This window comes from Gallus gallus, chromosome 2 (assembly GCF_016699485.2).
Source record: "Gallus gallus isolate bGalGal1 chromosome 2, bGalGal1.mat.broiler.GRCg7b, whole genome shotgun sequence".
Classification (NCBI taxonomy): domain Eukaryota; kingdom Metazoa; phylum Chordata; class Aves; order Galliformes; family Phasianidae; genus Gallus; species Gallus gallus.
Genome location: NC_052533.1, coordinates 91,515,084 through 91,529,435, shown reverse-complemented (window position 1 = coordinate 91,529,435; position 14,352 = coordinate 91,515,084).

The following is a 14,352-nucleotide window of genomic DNA, read 5'->3' as shown; positions in this document are numbered from 1 at the left end:
CCGGTGGGCCAAACCTGTGTTATTATTTTTCAGTCTTCTAGTGCTAATTGGATATTCTGCCTCTGCAGATTTTGTAATTTGGAAAGAGTAGCAATGAAATCAGGATTCTGCCCATCAGTGAAACTGAATGCATCCAGTAATGGAAAATGCGTGGCTCCCTGTCCCTAGGCACGGGGCCAGCTCAGCATGGTATAAGTATACATCTTCATTAATTCTCATTTAGAGAGGAATCGATTGATGCTAGCAGTGTAAACTCAAATAGTGTAAACCACCCTTCAGATGCAAAGGAGAAAAATGAGTTTCAGGATTTCAGCCTTACTGTTAGTACCAGGTGTGCTTGCACTCGCTGGCTATTGAAATGCCAGTGTCTGGTTAGTTCTGAGGCCACAGCAGCATGTGGGGGATGCTGACCCTCACGGGATGAACCCTCCCATCCTGCAGAGCCAAACCTGCAACCCGTGGCTCTGAGCACGGTTCTCACCGCCTCTCCCAGACTGCTGCTGGGCTGGAGGAGTGGGAGTGGGCACCGTGCTGTGCTAAATTGCAGAGAGCCCTTTAGAAAGCTGGTGTACATGTCTGATGTGTGACTTCAGAGATCAGTAATTTGAAATAAACCCAAATTAAAAGCTACTTTCTTTCTGCATTGTTAGTCAGGGACAATAGTACAATGGGAAGTTCGATACTTAATGCTGTATGACTTTGCATCTTCATGGAGAAAAGTTGTCATCTGATTGCATCTTCTTAAGTATTGCATTCAGTGTTCAAACTGGAAGGCTTAAAAGGTGCTATAGAAGGTTTTTTTCTGCTTTGCAACCGAAATTACTTGTGTATTTTTCCAAGACTTCAGTCAAAAAGATGCATTTGTGTCCTATCATATGCAATTTTTGACTCAAGATGGAGATCTGAAGCAGACTTGTTGGCAGCTGAGCAGGGGAACACAGGCTGGGAGATCTGATAAAACATCACCATAGATAAAATAGACAAACAAAGGTGCAGCAGGAAAGCTTTTTGCCAAGCCCATCCCTCAGTACATCAGGGATGTACCCACCCACATGCCCAGCTGCAATCTCATCTGAGCTCACTTAGCTGTGCATCAATAACGGCATAACATTGAAAGTATGCATCATTAATTTTTAAGACAGCTCCTGTTAGAAGGAAACTATTAGACTTTGTGAAGAGTGTAATAGACTTGCCAGGGCTACATTTTATCAGCACAACATTCTTATTTTCGTGTCTCTGAAGAGCTGGGATCTGTTTAAGTTACAGCGATGCTCATTTATTGTGCAGTTTCACGCAGTACCCGGGGGAAATCTGACGCAAAGTGTGGCTCCTTCACATCAGCTGTAAATGCCTCTCTGTACCATCAGGGAGAGGGCTTCAGAATAATAATGCAGCAGTCTTTTAATATGCTCATTGCCAAAGGTTTAGCACTGAGTATTTTTTTGTTTTACTTTGTGAACATAGGCTAAGATATTTATGCAGTAATTCGCTATTATCTGTGGATATAATACATGATATAAATGATGTTATTATCACCTTTGACTGCATCAGTCAGGTAAGCTCAGGAGATCTATACAAACATGAAGGCAGTGTGGTGCCACAAAGTGTTGCTTGCACTTGGCCAGGGTAACATTGTCAGAGGCTCCACCTTCTGATAAGAGCAGAGAGCAGGTGAGCGTTACAATTTATATCTGCACCTCAGTTGCCTGCTTCCCACTGAGTTCTTTGCACATGTCTCCCTTTAGGGTTATGACGACACTTCTATTAGCACCACTTAATCAGTCGTGTTGAGTTCTGTGTTACATCCATCCCTCCTCTCCTGCAGGTTGGTGCACGCTCAGTCCAAAGGCTTAGAGCCTGCAGTCCAGTGAAGGTCTTCCCACCTCTGCCACAGAAAGTACAGCACGCTCAGGACTTCGGCATGAATAATGCACTCTGGGGAATGCTTTGCAGAAAGTAATTAACGAGCCTGGCTTTCATTCCTGGTGAGTCATGTTTAGGCCAGCAACGATTTTCATAAAGCTTAGGTTGTTCACTCTGTTACTTCAGAGGAGAGGTGTGACTAAGTGTGGAGCCAGGTGTCGTTTGAAAAGAGAATCTGGCAAGAACTGAAGTAACCTTTCTTTTCACTGTTTTGGTCTTTTGAGATCAAGGTAATTCATTCTTAGTCATAAATGTTTAGTTTCCCTCGCCTTCTCCTTATAAATTTTACACATTCCTACCTTGGCTTCCACACATGCATCACCCCAAGTGGTGGCCAAGGGAGGACCAAGGAGTTTTCCAGTTCTCTATGCTTGTAGGATTTGATTTGAAAGGACCTCTAAAAGAGGGACCCTGGGACTTGTATTCCTGAGCAGTGGCTTTTCCAGGATGCAAGTGTGAGGGAAATTGCTGCTGATTTCAGACAGGTGATGCTGTTCCTTTGGCTGCATAACCACTTTTCTTCTATCATCCCCTATATCCTTTTATGCTCAAAGCTCAGTGGTTGCTGCTGAAAAGAGAATTCCTTCAACTGTGTACATGGATAGAGGGAAAAACATATGAGGGGCGGCTGAGGTCCCTGGGTTGGTTCAGCCCAGAGCAGAGGAGCTGAGGGGAGGCCTCGTGGAGGCTGCAGCTTCTGAAAGGGAGTGGAGGGGCAGCGCTGAGCTCTGCTCTCTGGGAACAGCGACAGGGCCCGAAGGAATGGCATGGAGGTGGAGATGCATAATAGGAGCGTCAGGTGGGAGTTAGGGAAAGATTCTTCACCAGAGGGCAGTGGGTATGCAACAGGCTGCCCAGGGCAGTGGGCACGGCCCAAGTGCTGGAGTTCAAGGAGCGTTTGGACACTGCTCTCAAGACATAAGGTTTGAACTGTGGGTATTGCTGTGTGGAGCCAGGAGTTGGACTTGATGATCCTTGTGGGTCCAACTCAGGATATACTATGATGTCTGGGAAGCGGTCCTGTAGCATCCCAGGAGGTGGGGATGGAAGGAACAAAGGTACCAGTGGATCTAAGCAATGCAAGGGATTAAGATTAAATGGACTCAGGATTGAGGGGTGGAGGTATTTCTATCCTAGATGACATCAATGGATTTTGGCCTTTGCTAGAGGGTATCATATATGCCCGCATAGATGCTCAGGGAAACCTGATGGTACCATTCAATGCCAGCTGCTGGAGCCTAGATAGCTCAGGACTTGGTTTCTCCCTTTCCCTTTTTGGAGTGGCAGTGATAACTAGTAACATAAACCAAGCAGAGCCATTTATATGGGAGCAAATAGTGCTGCGTGTAATGCAAACAACTGGCTGAGAACTGAACAGCTTTAGGGGTAGCACGCATGCTCAGGGTCAGATAGAGTGCCCCAAAGAGCTGTGATGTGGACAACCTCAGCTGCCCCCAGGAGTAATCTAATAAAGGGGTACAGAGGTGGCTGAGAGACCAGCCCTGTAGTTCTTGATTCTGCTAATTAAAAGTCATGGGAATTTCCATATATAAGATTTGGCCCCAAACTATTCTTAGTACCTGGGGAGTACATTTTGTTGCTTGGAGTTTGCGATAAAATGGGGAAATAAGTTCTCAGGCCCCTTCGTCTCCTGTTTATCAGCATGGCTGCACCGAATCCAAAATAAATGACCTTAGAAAAGAGAACTTTATGTTACAAAAATACTTGTACAGGCTATATGGAAAGCATGTGAATATTCCTGAAATATGATCAAAACAAAACCCAGATGACTTGAAGAGATTGAAGTAACATTATCTTCCCTTTATTCAACCCAAGCAGAATTTAAATCCGCTGCAGGCAGTCTCTAGAAATAGCACTTAATGTGATGCCAGAACATCCTGCAGAAAAGGTACAATGTATTAATGTATGTAGGTTGCCTTCAATTTCATTCAGTTGTGTGAAAGGGCACAGTCAGATAACCACAGTAATGGTATTTGTGGGACCCACTCATTCGGGATGATTGCTTACACTTTACAACAGCATTGCCTGTACCTGCTGAAGAGCAACAATATCAAGTTAGACCAATGTCTCAGTTATTAAAACATATCTTATCTGGATTGTTTTATAGGGGTCTGCTTTGAAATTCATATGAGACAGTAATTCTTTTCTTTTCTTCTTTTCTTTTCTTTTCTTTTCTTTTCTTTTCTTTTCTTTTCTTTTCTTTTCTTTTCTTTTCTTTTCTTTTCTTTTCTTTTCTTTTCTTTTCTTTTCTTTTCTTTTCTTTTCTGTTCTTTTCTTTTCTTTTCTTTTCTTTTCTTTTCTTTTTCTTTTCTTTTTGGAGTACTTGTTCTCTTTCTGCCCTTGCCGTAGGGCTGTTGGCCTAATTTTGCATCTCTGTGGACTTTAGGGTTTGGTGGATTCACAAATCATTCTTGAGCTCACCTCAGGTTTCCATTTTGTCCTGATGTACCTTCAAACCCAGCCTGCAGATGGACCTACCCCAGTGCAGAGACGCTGAAATGCTGAGTGACATTGACAGGTATTGGCTCTAAGAGGAATGGGTAGAAGAAATAATTCAATGTAGTGAATCGCACATTATCATTGGGATCAAAACTACCACTGATTTCAATGGAGGCCAGCCCAGATTTCTTTTCCTTCCCTCTGCTGTTTTTTTTTTATTATTATTATTATTTGTTTGGTTTGTTTTTTTTCCCCTGCATTTTTGAGTAATTCCTGTTTCTTCCAGTCTCCGAGGCCTCCATTTTTCTGTCCATCTTGATTTTAGGGTAGAGTTGACAAGAAGAAACAACTACAGAGAAGAAAATAGAGCTGCTGAATGCCGTAGTTAGGACTTTGAGGTTTTTTTCCCTAGGAGTTTTGCTAGAGACAGGTGGAGCTCTGAGTCCCATTTCATTCCCTTCAGTCATTCCCTTCACGTGGTCGGCTGATAATGGCTTTTGAATTTCCCATGCTGTTCTGGCCTCCTCCTTAGTCAGCAGATTTCTCTAACTTCATATGAAGACACTTGAATGCAGATGTTTGATATACAAAGCAGAGGAAAAAATCTTTTTGTATTTTGCTAGTTCTTGATAATGCCTGCCTGGAGAAATATTAAAACCATATGCTGACGTAGCTCTTGATGCCTTTTGAAATGAAATGCTACCACTTAAATTCACTGTGTTTTTGGTAGTGGTGGTGGTGTCGGTCGGTTTTTGTTTTGTTTTATTTTGAATTCATTTAAATAAATGTACAAAGAGTTCATAATAAAAAAATGCTGACATACATTCTTGCAGAGAGGACGTAGTTTGCCAGTAACTGACCCTGACTTGCTCTTAGCTGTCTTACTTAATGAGAAATGCATAGTGGGAATGGATGGCTGGAAGCCAGAATCAGGAGGATTTAATTGAGGAGCAAGTGAGAGTGATTAGCCACTGAAATAAGCTACGAAGAGAAGCGGAGGACTTTCCATGCCTGGATATCTTCAAATCAACAATCAAATCTCATGCGGACAAAATAAGTAATCAAACAAACGTTTATGGGTCCTCCACAAAGGGCAACTCTATGAAAGTCAGCGCTCTGTGATCTGCAAAAATTGCGGCATTTAATGGTTCCTTCTGGGTTAAGTCTGAGTTTAGGGCAAATTAGAATGCTGATAATGTGAATGTGACTTTCTGAACCTCAAATTCCCTTGCAGATTTTTCTGCAATTCTGCCAAACTCCAAATGTCCAACTACTGAGTGAGTGTGGAAACAATCTTGAAATTGCTGCCAAGGAAATCATGGGCTGTTGTGGCCCAGGAGATGTTTGTGGGTGAAAACTCGTCACAGAGAGAAGCTTTTCCTGCTCTGATGCCCCATGGAGAGAAGGTCTGCCTGCCTCTGGTGCTCTTAGGCCCAGAATATCAAATGCTTTGACAGCCAGCAGAAAGTTCACCTTCAGTCAGTTTTTAAAATGCCCAGCATCACATCTCCTGTCTGTACACAATAAACGAGAGGTAATTAGAAAAGGAAGGACTTGGTAGCTTTTCACAGTAAATAATTGTGAGATACCTAAGAAGCTGCAGCTCTTTCAATCCATTTTTATGGAGTCTCTCTTGCAAAACAAGCGTGCATGTGCTTTGATTTCAGACTAGCATTCTAACCAGGGGTATTTTCTTCAAAAGTAGAAAGAAAAATTGGCTCCTTTGCTTAGTGGGTTCCTGTGATCTGAAGCTGCGCTGAGATATTTCCCGTTATCAGTATGCAGCCTCCTGCTTTGAATTGCCAACTTCTGAAATTCTTTTTCAAGCATGCCTGAAATAGAATATTTCATGTGGAAATAGATGAGTTTGTGAAACTCTTTTAATTATTTTACTTCAGTGAAAAGATTAAAATCTTAGTCTCTCTCGTTCCATACCCCATGTTTTAACTTAAAAGAACATAAAGAAGATTAATCATTTTCATGCCAAATACAGAACAAGTGCATTTTTTCCTTTTCCTCACACAATCCAAAGCCATCACATTCCTGCACCCACCTGCTGTGCATATGAGCTGAGCATTGTCAAGTACAAATTAAGGATCTGATTAGCAATTGCTTCTGGATGTGGCCTCACACAGTTGTATCTGCTTCAGAGTCAAAGCAAAACGAGGCTTCCCTGTGATCAAGCACCGCAGGGAAATAGAAAGGCTCTGAATCAGCAGATACAGTCCCTATCTGATTGTAAATGTTAAAAAAAAAAAAACAAAAAAACTGCCTCATTTTGAGAAAAAAAAAAAAATTGCTCTTTGCTGCCATTCAATGAGACCTGGACAGGCTGGAGAGATAAGCGGAGAGGAACCAGGTGAGGTTCAACAAGAGCGAGTGCAGAGTTCTACACCTGGGGAGGAATAACTGCATACATCAGCAGAGGTTAGAGGCTGAGAGCCTGGAGAAGACTGAAGGGAGATCTTACAAATGTTTACAAATATCTAAATGGCAGAAGTCAAATGGATGGGGCCAGGCTTTTTTCAGTGGTGTGGAGCAGCAGGAAAAAGGGCAGCATAGCAAGTTCCATACAAACGTGAGGAGGAACTTCTTTACTTTGAGGTTTACAGAGCACTGGAACAGGCTGCCCAGAGGGGCAGTCTCCTTCTCTGGAGATATTCAAGACGTTCCTGGAAGCTTCCTTGTGTGACCTCTTGTAGGGAACCTGCTTTAGCAGGGGGTTGGTCTTGATGATCTCCAGTTCTCTTCCAACACATATGATTCTGTGATTCTATACTTCTTTACAGAGTTGCTAGAGAATTACCAAGCAGCCGACCATGGAAACTCTCCACAGAAAATAATACTTGAAACAGTGCACTTCCTCAGAGCAGTTTACCACCAGAGCCTTCTCTAACGGCTGGTGGGTCATTGCCTGTTTACCTTGGATCTGGTCCATGCCTGTGAGTGATTTACCTTCCCAAGTCACTCAGTGGCTTCATCATGAGCAGATTTCCTGCTAAGTTTCATATTTTTCTTGTGCCTCTCAGGTATTCTGAGTTTCCTGATGGAGCTGCTTTGGGCCTCCCAGTAGGAAGAAAAGTTCCTGCTCCCTGGACGCTGCCACTGATGTTTGTTCACCTGACTCCCCACCTGTACCCACTGTAGCTATATGTTACCACATTTCATCAGGTTCTTTCTCCTGAAACACTGCCAAATGCCACCTCACCTTTATAGCCTGAAAGGAAAGTCAGTAAACTTGCACCAAACCTGATCTCGGCTTCCTGAGCCAAACTTTTGTAACCTGCTTAGAGGTCCTGAGCTGTGGCAGGAGCATTTCAGCCTGAAGGAAGGAGGTGTTGGACACTACTCCAACCCAGGAATCCCCTGGATTCCCCCACTGCTGCAGGCCAGGAGGTGGGCTGTGCCTCCAAGCATTAATAACCCAAAGAACAGTTTTTACTCCATTGTCTCTCTAAAAATTGGTATAAATGAAAGCTACTCAAAATATGGAGGAAAAAAAAATAGTAGCAAAGCTTAACTTTGTAGAAGTATCACTTGAGGATAAATGCACCAATATTTGTGGGATTCTCAGCCTCTGGGTCCTGGAGGTTATGGCAATGACAGGCAGCTGTCAATTCAAGCACAGGGAAATAAAATACCTGAAAAATATCAAAGTCAATAGGTTACCTGCAGGTAATTTGGAGATGGGAGGTTTGTCATGTGTTTTAGATGTTGCCTGTCAAGTTTTTATGAGGCTCTCAAGGCCTAGCTTACAACTTTGTGCTTGCACAACCCAGTTGTGGTGGCAAAGGGCAGCCATGGGGCTGGCCCTGGGTGCAGGAGGTGTAGAGATAACCCTGCTTGGCAGGAACTGAGCAAGCAAGGGCACCTCTACCCATAGGAATGAGGTTTTCAACTGCTGAGACTTTATTACAGTGGAAACATGCATTTTTTTGTAGGCTACTTTGGTACTGTCTTATAAGAAAGGCCAAAACTCCAAGAAATTTAGTGTTGGATGTCACTTGCTTGTTTCTCCTTATTAAAAATAAGCTCCCTTCTCTACAAGAAGGAATGCTAAAGCATTGTCTCTGTGCCTGGCTGCCCTGAGGTAACAGGAACAAGCATGAGATAGCAGATAACAGATGTCAAAATACAACTCACTTGAAACCCTCAGAGAAATGTTGGTCTGTCATTAGAGTGATGCTAGACTGTGGCCAGTGGGGACCTGAATGTTAATTTTCCCCTCCCAGTGGTCTGTATTATTTTAAATTTCCTCTAGCAAGCATTCCATTAATGTGATTCCCTCACACTACATTTAGCTGAGAAAGTTCTATGTCCTTTATTAAAAAATAATTTTTCAAATTAACTTATTCCAGTAGATTTTTGCTCTTAAGATGAGGATCTGAATCATGCCAGAGGAAAAAAAATGCTGCCTTTTCTTTGTTTTTTTTTTTTTTTTTTTTTCTTTTTTCATATGGAGTGCTGATGGTCAGGACTGATAAGGAACCAGGTGGTCTGACATGGAGCAGCTTCCCACACATCCCATTTGATAAACCAAGAGGAGGCACAGCATTTTAAGGCCAGCTTAACACGGCCTATGCCAGATTCTCAGACATAGTAAAAAGCTGCAGCCCCATTAACTTCACTGGAGATGGGTCAATTTACAGCAGGTGGCACAGTGTGAAATGCAGCCGTTGTCTGTCGAGGGAAGAGGGTGTGAAATGTCAAAGAGTCAGGTCCTGACAAACAGCTTATATTTAACAGCAAAACAAAGTCTCCATTACTTTTTTAATGCTGCAATTAACTGCTCTTCTAATAAAGCCACAAATCTGTTGCTGTGTCCTCCTACAAGCAGCAGATATGTGCTGACACAGATCACAATTTACAGTGTGCTAATAATTTCTGAGGACCCTTCTCAGGAAAGTCTTAACAGTATTCCATATATGCACAGGTTACAACAAAATTAGGCCAAAGATCATGAAATATTCATCCCAGATGTTAAAAAGTCAAAGTGCCACTGTCACTGGTATCAAAAGGTCTCATGGCCAATTTCCTGAGAAGCCCAAGACACCTGCTGAACAGAGCATCAGAGAGGTCTGATGGGATTTCGGTCATGGCTGTACCATGCTCTGGTCTGAGATGACAAAGCCGAGGGCACGTCATAAGGGCAGCAATCCATGCCAGTGACTGCCAGCTGCTTGCCTGGTAGATGACAACGTCCCTAGTTCTTGGCAAAAAGCATTTTCTTTCTCTCTGAACTCACTGACTCAGATGAGCTTGTTTTTGTAGCTGTTTTCTTTTTAGGGGGCTGCCATTCTCTGTGTCTCCTGCCACATAGCAAATGTCATACTGTTGATTGAAAAACAAAGGTTTCACTGTCTCCTTTCCACAACCATAGTAAGGTAACCCCCAGACCTTTAGGTAACTGCTACCTTCATAATTTCCGGCTTTCTAACCAGCAACCTCTTAGTTTTCTGAAGGCTGAGGCTGCCCTGAGTGACATGGGAGTGGAAGGGAAGCTGGGATCACGCATGGCATGCTTCAGCTAGCAGACCCACAGCTGCATGCAGCACTCCAACTCACCTACTGTGGGCCAGGCTATGAGGAACCACTCTATTTGCAGCACTGTGAGGAATCAGTTTCTAGGTCTCCAACATCGTTTTATTAATGAAAACCAAAGAGTTCAAATCTGTGTTAATTAGGAAATCTTAACAGGCTTTGACTTAATCTTCAGATCTGTGGTAGGTCATGTACTGGAGAATATTGTTTCATGCAATTATAAATTAATGAGGAGTATGTTACTAGTGACAATGGACTCTTTGTGGCTTACGGTTTAATGAAGAATATTTTTAAAAGAAGACTTTGTGCTCTCAGGGTAATTTATGTTGGAACAAGAGAGTCTATAAACTGCAGGTGTCTCATTAAATTCTGCTGGTGATTAGAAGAAGCAGCCATGTGCAGAGACGTTCATCAGGGGCTCCATGATTTGTGTTGTCATGCCTGTTTTTTTTTCCTGATAGCTACACACTACTTAGCGTTGTTGCTCAGCTGCTATGAGCAGAACTCTGCAAAAATAGCAGGTTTCCATTCAGAAGTGAATGGCATTGGGCCAACTATTGATTTACGGACTGACATATACCCCTGTATAATGACTGCAAGAACGCTTGGTACGTACCTGCTACCTTTCTTCTGGAGTACATTAAAAGTAATTTTCCACTTGATAAATGGAGTCATGCAGCATGATATTTTTACTGGTTGTTTTCAAGGAGAGACCTGCAAAGTGTGGCTTTATACAATGACACTGTAGAGAAGGAGGCTGAGAAAGTTTGTCTGTATTCCCAGTTCTGATTAAATAGCTTGGCCCGAAGGCAAGATGGATACGTGCCCATTTCTTCCCACCCCTGATCTGAGATTGAAAACAGCAACCTGGTATAATGCTTAAATATATATGTATATGACTTTTAAAATAATTATTTGAGAGATGAAGTTATAACATTCAAACTTCTAACACTAACGATACATTATTTAGAATCCTCCTTTGTCTTATTCATCTCAACAGCTATAAGACATTTATTTTATAATTTCCAGAGTTTATTTCATAATTTTCTGCTAGCTGCATGGCAGCTACCTTTTAAAATGTTTGCACCTCCATTGTTTGTCTCGTCCCTTTTTTTTTTTTCCCTTTATCTTCCTGTTTAATCTAGGATAAACAAGGAGTGATGGGACTCTCTCATTGGTGAGGTTCTCTTTGGGAGGATGTATTTAAGTGACGCCAAAGGGCACCAAACTCCTAGGCTTGATTTTGATTTTTTTTTATGCTGAGGTCTTGCAGTGAACGTAGATTATATTTATACCCTCTTCTGTCCCTATAGGTCTTTTATAGAGCAGTGAAAAGGGGTCTAAATGTGAGTATGAATTCAGGCATTGCGTTTTACTCCAGCCTTGCACAGCACCTATCACAACAAAGCCTTTATCCGCTTAGCCCAAAAGAAACAACAAGGTATTTAAACAAGTGTTTATTGTCCTAGAAGCTCAAATGGAGAACTTACTAGATAGAGACCAAATATGCACTTTTGGCTCCCCCACGTAAACCACATCCACAGATGCAAGAAACATTTGGGTATTTTGAGTAATAGTAGTTAAGACAGACCATTATGTTTTTTCTGATTTTAAACTGTATGACCAACATTGTAGAAAAGGGTGTATGCAGGCACTGGGGCGTGGAGATGACCTGATCCAACCTATCACTCAAATAGGCCAATTTAGAGCAGAATTCCTGGGGCTTTGTCCTGTTGCATTTCTCCAAAGACAGAGAACCCACGACTTCTTTGGGACCCTGCTCCAGTACTTGAACTTCTTTGAAATATAAAACATTTTCTTCATGTTAGGCTGGAATTTCCCATGTTCTGCATTGTGTTGTTGCTTTTTTTCCTCCCACCACATGCTTCTGAGAAGAGTTTGGCTTCATTTCCTTTACGTGCCCCACTTAACTGCAGACAGAAGTCTCTTCTGAAGGCAAAAGAAGCCTGATTCTCTCATAAAAATTTTCTCCATTCTTATGCAAGAGCAAGGCTGGATTTGTTTTGTACAACTTTCTTCTTCTGATGAAAAGATGTCATAATCTTCTTTTAATAGTCCTTCGTAGTTCCAGAAGTGTCCACAGATGCATACAAACACCGATTAAAAACCCATGCCTTTGGATTCAGCGTTGCTCCAACGCTGCTCTGCACTCAGCATAAGTGCTGCTTGAGAACACGTCCTCAGAGAAACCAGCTTAAGAATTTATAGCTGTGGAACTGCACAATCCAGCTACCAGACCTGTATCCAGATGCCCAGGTAGGCGCGTGTGCCTGTGATGAAATCCTTCTTTCCTCCAGAGTCAGCATTTTATCTGGCCAACAGCTTTGTGAGGTCCTGGACTGTGAATGAGACATAGCACTATGGTGCTTTGCTGCCTAAAATATGAAAGGAGGGAGCCCAACAAATCCTTTCACTTCCTTCACACTTTCCAGGAAAACAAACAAACAAACAAACAAACAAACAAAAAACCTGCCTTGTTTCACAGAGAGTATTCAGACAATTCTTATCTGTTTCCTACACTGAAAAGCAGATGGTATTAAATTCACCTCTACAAACTTCCTGCAGTAGGCTATACTGGGACAGCAGGCCTTTTTCAACAACATCTATATCAGACTTCCAAAATCCCAGAGCTATGGGAACAGGGGGAAATCAACCTATAAGAAACTAATATTTTTTTTATTTCACTGCCCTTCTGGACATGAATATGACTTTTCTCTGAGATGTCAGCTTCAGCCAGGCAATCTACACCAGAGGAACAGGCTGGTGAGCAATGACAATGGCACGAGCCAAGTGCCCCACCACTGTGCCAGGGCTTGGATGGGGCCTACAGCCAGTAGGGTTCCTTTGAGCCTCTGTTCTGCCTTCTTTCATAGGCTTACAAGAGTGCCAATTGGTGAAAGTTATGAAAGAAACTATCATAGAATCACAGCATCATGGAATATCCTGCATTGGAAGGGACCAACAAGGATCGTCCACTCCAGTTCCCAGTGGAAGCACCTCAGGACTGAGAACTGTGTTAAAGGCTCACGCATTAGCAGCCTACTAAGACCCAGAAGAAGGTCATATTTCCTAGTGAACTTGCTCTTAAGAACTGGGAGAGTTAGCACTCATAATTTCTTGACTGTCAGCACTATCCAGACATTCTTTTTGCTTTGAGTCAAAGACTTTAAATGCTTTGACTTTGTGTTCTCCATTTTACCTCTTCTACATTCAAGGTTTTTTCAAGATTTATTAGTGCTTTGGGGTGACTCTGGGAAATGATACCAAGAAAGCCTTGAGGGGAGCCAGCCTGAGAGAAGGAGCTGTACTCCACATCCCAAACACCAGTGCACAGCTTCTGCCTAACTTTGTAGATCATCATGGCAAGGACCACCCTCTTACTAAGTGGGTGACAAAATGACAGGGTACTCAACTTCAACAGCTCTACCTGGCACTGAATGACAGAAGAGGAGGAGATGGGCTGAGCTGCTGTCCTGAGCTATCAGGAGTGCCTTATCTATCTGCTCATCACTCCAAGTAGTGAAGAGAAGAAGAAGAAGCTGTGTCCTGTTATTCCCTGCTTCTTCCTAGAGCTGGGAGGAAGTAGCTGCAGTATGGGTGGATCTGCAGCCCTGTTGCCAACATGCCCGCTGCCAATGCTGAGCCAGTGTGTGTGACAGCGGCTGTGATGGATGTTGCTGATGTCCTCAGAGAGCACCTTTGGACTGCTTCTGAGTCAGTGCAGCTGAGCTTGGGCTACAGTGAAATGTCTGTGTTCTCACATACATTAAATGAATATATAGCTTATATTACTCTTCCATCTGCCTACTTAAAATGCCAGGAGCTTCTGCTGTCCCGCTGACATGAATCAAGAGTGAACACCAAAATGTCAATGAGTCAGGCTCTTGTAAAGTGTGATCCAGCTGGAGCCCTAAAGCATGCCTAATATCACATGTGAATTCATCTAAGTACATATGCAAGGGAAAACAAACCCAAAAAGAATGAGGCGGGTCCCTGCTATTTAGCAGATTCCTACTGCAGACATTTCAGTGGTACTCATCACTTTGCTGGCTGAGTCTTGGCTTCACTTCTTTGGTTTAGAGAGATACCTCCTGAAATGGCAGTCCATACAGTATGCTTGCATTAACTAATGCTTCTTCAGCAAGATTGTTTTGGCTGATATATTACTGTTCATCTGACGTTTTCTAAGAGCTGGAGATGTGAGTCTGATCCATCAAATTTAATTCTTCAATCACATAAGGAATCTTAGTGAAGTCAGTGGGTAAAGATGTGGAATTTGATTAAGCATTCCAGTAATTCTTCAGTATTCCTGCACAGTGTGTGATGTTCATTCATATTACTAATTCATCTTGCATTTGCCCGATTTGTACAGAATATAGTAGGAAAAATAAAAATACTGTGTACGTG